The sequence below is a fragment of the Chiloscyllium punctatum genome, chromosome 21 (assembly GCF_047496795.1).
Source record: "Chiloscyllium punctatum isolate Juve2018m chromosome 21, sChiPun1.3, whole genome shotgun sequence".
NCBI lineage: Eukaryota > Metazoa > Chordata > Chondrichthyes > Orectolobiformes > Hemiscylliidae > Chiloscyllium > Chiloscyllium punctatum.
In genome coordinates, this window is record NC_092759.1 from 19,074,004 (window position 1) to 19,082,381 (window position 8,378).

The window sequence follows — 8,378 nt, forward strand, 5'->3', positions numbered from 1 at the left end:
GGGGGGGAGGGACACCGAGAGACATGGGGGGGGGGGAGACACCGAGAGACATGGGGGGGGGGAGACACCGAGAGACATGGGGGGGGGGGACACCGAGAGACATGGGGGGGGGGGGGACACCGAGTGACATGGGGGGGGGGGGAGGGACACCGAGAGACATGGGGGGGGGGGGGAGGGACACCGAGAGACATGGGGGGGGGGGGGACACCGAGAGACATGGGGGGGGGGGGGGGACACCGAGAGACATGGGGGGGGTGGGGACACCGAGAGACATGGGGGGGGGGGGGTGGACACCGAGAGACATGGGGGGGGGGGGTGGACACCGAGAGACATGGGGGGGGGGGGAGACACCGAGAGACATGGGGGGGGGGACACCGAGAGACATGGGGGGGGAGGGACACCGAGAGACATGGGGGGGGGGGGGAGGGACACCGAGAGACATGGGGGGGGGGGACACCGAGAGACATGGGGGGGGGGACACCGAGAGACATGGGGGGGGGAGTGGACACCGAGAGACATGGGGGGGGGGGACACCGAGAGACATGGGGGGGGGAGGGACACCGAGAGACATGGGGGGGGGGGGGGGGGGAGGGACACCGAGAGACATGGGGGGGGGACACCGAGAGACATGGGGGGGGGACACACCGAGAGACATGGGGGGGGGGGGGGAGACACCGAGAGACATGGGGGGGGGGGGGGAGTGGACACCGAGAGACATGGGGGGGGGGGGGGGGAGGGACACCGAGAGACATGGGGGGGGACACACCGAGAGACATGGGGGGGGGGGAGGGACACCGAGAGACATGGGGGGGGGGGGAGTGGACACCGAGAGACATGGGGGGGGGGGGGGGGAGTGGACACCGAGAGACATGGGGGGGGGGTAGTGGACACCGAGAGACATGGGGGGGGGGGAGTGGACACCGAGAGACATGGGGGGGGGGGGCGAGGGACACCGAGAGACATGGGGGGGGGGGGACACCGAGAGACATGGGGGGGGAGGGACACCGAGAGACATGGGGGGGGGGGACACCGAGAGACATGGGGGGGGGGAGACACCGAGAGACATGGGGGGGGGGGGGACACCGAGAGACATGGGGGGGGGGGGACACCGAGAGACATGGGGGGGGGGGGGGGGACACCGAGTGACATGGGGGGGGGGGGAGGGACACCGAGAGACATGGGGGGGGGGGGGAGGGACACCGAGAGACATGGGGGGGGGGGGGACACCGAGAGACATGGGGGGGGGGGGGGACACCGAGAGACATGGGGGGGGTGGGGACACCGAGAGACATGGGGGGGGGGGGTGGACACCGAGAGACATGGGGGGGGGGGGTGGACACCGAGAGACATGGGGGGGGGGGGGGAGACACCGAGAGACATGGGGGGGGGGACACCGAGAGACATGGGGGGGGGAGGGACACCGAGAGACATGGGGGGGGGGGGGAGGGACACCGAGAGACATGGGGGGGGGGGACACCGAGAGACATGGGGGGGGGGACACCGAGAGACATGGGGGGGGGGAGTGGACACCGAGAGACATGGGGGGGGGGACACCGAGAGACATGGGGGGGGAGGGACACCGAGAGACATGGGGGGGGGGGGGGGGGAGGGACACCGAGAGACATGGGGGGGGGGACACCGAGAGACATGGGGGGGGGGACACACCGAGAGACATGGGGGGGGGGGGGAGACACCGAGAGACATGGGGGGGGGGGGGGAGTGGACACCGAGAGACATGGGGGGGGGGGGGGAGGGACACCGAGAGACATGGGGGGGGACACACCGAGAGACATGGGGGGGGGGGAGGGACACCGAGAGACATGGGGGGGGGGGGGAGTGGACACCGAGAGACATGGGGGGGGGGGGGGGGAGTGGACACCGAGAGACATGGGGGGGGGGGTAGTGGACACCGAGAGACATGGGGGGGGGGGAGTGGACACCGAGAGACATGGGGGGGGGGGCGAGGGACACCGAGAGACATGGGGGGGGGGGGGACACCGAGAGACATGGGGGGGAGGGACACCGAGAGACATGGGGGGGGGGGACACCGAGAGACATGGGGGGGGGGACACCGAGAGACATGGGGGGGGGGTGGGGACACCGAGAGACATGGGGGGGGGGTGGGGACACCGAGAGACATGGGGGGGGGGGGACACCGAGAGACATGGGGGGGGGCGGGACACCGAGAGACATGGGGGGGGGGGAGACACCGAGAGACATGGGGGGGGGGGGAGTGGACACCGAGAGACATGGGGGGGGGGGGGGGGAGTGGACACCGAGAGACATGGGGGGGGGGGGGGAGTGGACACCGAGAGACATGGGGGGGGGAGTGGACACCGAGAGACATTGGGGGGGGGGGGACACCGAGAGACATGGGGGGGGGGGGGGAGACACCGAGAGACATGGGGGGGGGGGACACCGAGAGACATGGGGGGGGAGGGACACCGAGAGACATGGGGGGGGGGGGACACCGAGAGACATGGGGGGGGGGGACACCGAGAGACATGGGGGGGGGGACACCGAGAGACATGGGGGGGGGAGTGGACACCGAGAGACATGGGGGGGGGGACACCGAGAGACATGGGGGGGGGAGGGACACCGAGAGACATGGGGGGGGGGGGGGGGAGGGACACCGAGAGACATGGGGGGGGAACACCGAGAGACATGGGGGGGGGGACACACCGAGAGACATGGGGGGGGGGGGGGAGACACCGAGAGACATGGGGGGGGGGGGAGTGGACACCGAGAGACATTGGGGGGGGGGGGAGTGGACACCGAGAGACATGGGGGGGGAGGGACACCGAGAGACATGGGGGGGGGGACACCGAGAGACATGGGGGGGGGGGGACACCGAGAGACATGGGGGGGGGGGGGGGGAGGGACACCGAGAGACATGGGGGGGGGGGGGAACACCGAGAGACATGGGTGGGGGGACACCGAGAGACATGGGGGGGGGGGGAGGGACACCGAGAGACATGGGGGGGGGGGGAGTGGACACCGAGAGACATGGGGGGGGGGGGGGGAGTGGACACCGAGAGACATGGGGGGGGGGGTAGTGGACACCGAGAGACATGGGGGGGGAGTGGACACCGAGAGACATTGGGGGGGGGAGGACACCGAGAGACATGGGGGGGGGGGGGGGGGAGACACCGAGAGAAATGGGGGGGGGGACACCGAGAGACATGGGGGGGGAGGGACACCGAGAGACATGGGGGGGGGGACACCGAGAGACATGGGGGGGGGGAGTGGACACCGAGAGACATGGGGGGGGGGGGACCGAGACACATGGGGGGGGGGACACCGAGAGACATGGTGGGGGGAGTGGACACCGAGAGACATGGGGGGGGGACACCGAGAGACATGGGGGGGGAGGGACACCGAGAGACATGGGGGGGGGGGGGGGAGGGACACCGAGAGACATGGGGGGGGGGGGGGGAGGGACACCGAGAGACATGGGGGGGGGAGTGGACACCGAGAGACATTGGGGGGGGGGGGGACACCGAGAGACATGGGGGGGGGGGAGACACCGAGAGACATGGGGAGGGGGGACACCGAGAGACATGGGGGTGGGGACACCGAGAGACATGGGGGGGGGAGTGGACACCGAGAGACATGGGGGGGGGGGACACCGAGAGACATGGGGAGGGGGGACACCGAGAGACATGGGGGTGGGGACACCGAGAGACATGGGGGGGGGAGTGGACACCGAGAGAAATGGGGGGGGGGGACACCGAGAGACATGGGGGGGGGGGACACCGAGAGACATGGGGGGGGGGGAACACCGAGAGACATGGGGGGGGGAGTGGACACCGAGAGACATGGGGGGGGGGACACCGAGAGACATGGGGGGGGGGGGGGGGACACCGAGAGACATGGGGGGGGGGGGGGAGGGACACCGAGAGACATGGGGGGGGGGGGGGGAGGGACACCGAGAGACATGGGGGGGGGGGGGACACCGAGAGAAATGGGGGGGGGGGACACCGAGAGACATGGAGGGGGGGGGGGAGGGACACCGAGAGACATGGGGGGGGGGGAGGGACACCGAGAGACATGGGGGGGGGGGGAGGGACACCGAGAGACATGGGGGGGGGGGGACACCGAGAGACATGGGGGGGGGGACACCGAGAGACATGGGGGGGGGGAACACCGAGAGACATGGGGGGGGGGGGAGGGACACCGAGAGACATGGGGGGGGGGGAGGGACACCGAGAGACATGGGGGGGGGGGGGGAGGGACACCGAGAGACATGGGGGGGGGGACGACACCGAGAGGCATGGGGGGGGGTGGGACACCGAGAGACATGGGGGGGGGGGGGGGAGGGACACGAGAGACATGGGGGGGGGGGGACACCGAGAGACATTGGGGGGGGGGGGAGGGACACCGAGAGACATGGGGGGGGGACACCGAGAGACATGGGGGGGGGGGGGAGGGACACCGAGAGACATGGGGTGGGGGGGGGGGGACACCGAGAGACTTGGGGGGGGGGGGGACACCGAGAGACATTGGGGGGGGGGGGGACACCGAGAGACATTGGGGGGGGGGGGACACCGAGAGACATGGGGGGGGGGGGGGGGGACACCGAGAGACATTGGGGGGGGGGGGGGACACCGTGAGACATGGGGGGGGGGGGACCACCGAGAGACATGGGGGGGGGACACCGAGAGACATGGGGGGGGGGGACACCGAGAGACATGGGGGGGGGGGGGGACACCGAGAGACATGGGGGGGGGGGGGGGAACACCGAGAGACATGGGGGGGGGGGACACCGAGAGACATGGGGGGGGGGGACACCGAGAGACATGGGGGGGGGGGGACACCGAGAGACATGGGGGGGGGGGACACACCGAGAGACATGGGGGGGGGGACACACCGAGAGACATGGGGGGGGGGGGGGAGACACCGAGAGACATGGGGGGGGGGGAGTGGACACCGAGAGACATGGGGGGGGGGGGAGTGGACACCGAGAGACATGGGGGGGGGGGGAGTGGACACCGAGAGACATGGGGGGGGGGAGTGGACACCGAGAGACATTGGGGGGGGGGACACACCGAGAGACATGGGGGGGGGGGGGAGACACCGAGAGACATGGGGGGGGGGACACCGAGAGACATGGGGGGGGAGGGACACCGAGAGACATGGGGGGGGGACACCGAGAGACATGGGGGGGGGAGTGGACACCGAGAGACATGGGGGGGGGGGGGACCGAGAGACATGGGGGGGGGGACACCGAGAGACATGGTGGGGGGAGTGGACACCGAGAGACATGGGGGGGGGACACCGAGAGACATGGGGGGGGAGGGACACCGAGAGACATGGGGGGGGGGGGGGGGGGACACCGAGAGACATGGGGGGGGGGGGGAGGGACACCGAGAGACATGGGGGGGGGGAGTGGACACCGAGAGACATTGGGGGGGGGGGACACCGAGAGACATGGGGGGGGGGGGAGACACCGAGAGACATGGGGAGGGGGGACACCGAGAGACATGGGGGGGGAGGGACACCGAGAGACATGGGGGGGGGGGGGAGGGACACCGAGAGACATGGGGGGGGGGGACACCGAGAGACATGGGGGGGGAGACACCGAGAGACATGGGGGGGGGGACACCGAGAGACATGGGGGGGGAGACACCGAGAGACATGGGGGGGGAGACACCGAGAGACATGGGGGGGGGGACACCGAGAGACATGGGGGGGGGAGACACCGAGAGACATGGGGGGGGGACACCGAGAGACATGGGGGGGGGGGTACACCGAGAGACATGGGGTGGGACACCGAGAGACATGGGGGGGGGAGACACCGAGAGACATGGGGGGGAGACACCGAGAGACATGGGGGGGGGAGTGGACACCGAGAGACATGGGGGGGGGGGGACACCGAGATACATGGGGGGGGAGACACCGAGAGACATGGGGGGGGGGGACACCGAGAGACATTGGGGGGGGGGGACACCGAGAGACATGGGGGGGGGGGACACCGAGAGACATGGGGGGGGGAGTGGACACCGAGAGACATGGGGGGGGGGGGACACCGAGATACATGGGGGGGGGGTGGACACCGAGAGACATGGGGGGGGGGGGGGGACACCGAGAGACATGGGGGGGGGGGGACACCGAGAGACATGGGGGGGGGGAACACCGAGAGACATGGGGGGGGGGGGACACCGAGAGACATGGGGGGGGGACACCGAGAGACATGGGGGGGGGTGACACCGAGAGACATGGGGTGGGGGGACACCGAGAGACATGGGGGGGGGAGTGGACACCGAGAGACATGGGGGGGGGGACACCGAGAGACATGGGGGGGTGGACACCGAGAGACATGGGGGGGGGTGGACACCGAGAGACATGGGGGGGGGTGGACACCGAGAGACATGGGGGGGGGGACACCGAGAGACATGGGGGGGGGGGGGACACCGAGAGACATGGGGGGGTGGACACCGAGAGACATTGGGGGGGGTCACCAAGAGACATGGGGGGGGGACACCGAGAGACATGGGGGGGGACACCGAGAGACATGGGGGGGGGGACACCGAGTGACATGGGGGGGGACACCGAGAGATGGGGGGGACACCGAGAGACATGGGGGGGGGACACACCGAGAGACATGGGGGGGGTCACCGAGAGACATGGGGGGAGGACACCGAGAGACATGTGGAGGGGGGGGACACCGAGAGACATGGGGGGGGACACCGAGAGACATGGGGGGAGGACACCGAGAGACATGTGGAGGGGGGGGGACACCGAGAGACATGGGGGGGGACACCGAGAGACATGTGGAGGGGGGGGACACCGAGAGACATGGGGGGGGGAACACCGAGAGACATGGGGGGGGGGGACACCGAGAGACATGGGGGGGGGGACACCGAGAGACATGGGGGGGGGAGGTGGACACCGAGAGACATGGGGGGGGTGGACACCAAGAGACATGGGGGGGGGCGGGACACCGAGAGACATGGGGGGGGGGTGGACACCGAGAGACATTGGGGGGGGGGGACACCGAGAGACATGGGGGGGGGGGGACACCGAGAGACATGGGGGGGGGGACACCGAGAGACATGGGGGGGGGACACCGAGAGACATGGGGGGGGGGGGGGGACACCGAGAGACATGGGGGGGGGGGGGACACCGAGAGACATTGGGGGGGGGTGGACACCGAGAGACGGGGGGGGGGGGGGCGGGGGGTGGACACCGAGAGACATGGGGGGGGTGGACACCGAGAGACATGGGGGGGGGGGACACCAAGAGACATGGGGGGGGGGACACCGAGAGACATTGGGGGGGTGGGACACCGAGAGACATGGGGGGGGGACACCGAGAGACATTGGGGGGGGGGGTGGACACCGAGAGACATTCGGGGGGGGGTGGACACCGAGTGACATGGGGGGGGGTGGACACCGAGAGACATTGGGGGGGGGCTGGACACCGAGAGACATGGGGGGGGACACCGAGAGACATTGGGGGGGGTGGAGACACCGAGAGACATGGGGGGGGGGACACCGAGAGACATGGGGGGGGGTGGACACCGAGAGACATTGGCGGGGGGGGGGACACCGAGAGACATTGGGGGGGGGGGAGACACCAAGAGACATTGGGGGGGGGGAAACCGAGAGACATGGGGGGGGTGGACACCGAGAGACATGCGGGGGGGGGGGAGACACCGAGAGACATGAGGGGGTACACCGAGAGACATGGGGGGGGGGGGACACCGAGAGACATGGGGGGGGGACACCGAGAGACACGGGGGGGGGGAGTGGACACCGAGAGACATTGGGGGGGGACACCAAGAGACATGGGGGGGGGAAACCGAGAGATGGGGGGGGACGCCGAGAGACATGTGGGGAGGACACCGAGAGACATGGGGGGGGACACCGAGAGACATGGGGGGAGGACACCGAGAGACATGGGGGGGGGACACCGAGAGACATGGGGGGGGGACACCGAGAGACATGTGGAGGGGGGGCACACCGAGAGACATGGGGGGGGCGACACCGAGAGACATGGGGGGGGGACACCGAGAGACATTGGGGGGGTGGACACCGAGAGACATTGGGGGGGGACACCAAGAGACATGGGGGGGGACACCGAGAGACATGGGGGGGGGGGGACACCGAGAGACATGGGGGGGGCGGGACACCGAGAGACATGGGGGGGGGTGGACACCGAGAGACATTGGGGGGGGGGACACCGAGAGACATGGGGGGTGTGGACACCGAGAGACATTAGGTGGGGGGGGGGGACACCGAGAGACATGGGGGGGGGGGGTGGACACCGAGAGACATGGGGGGGGTGGACACCGAGAGACATGGGGGGGGGGGAGAACACCGAGAGACATGGGGGGGGGGGGACACCGAGAGACATGGGGGGGGGACACCGAGAGA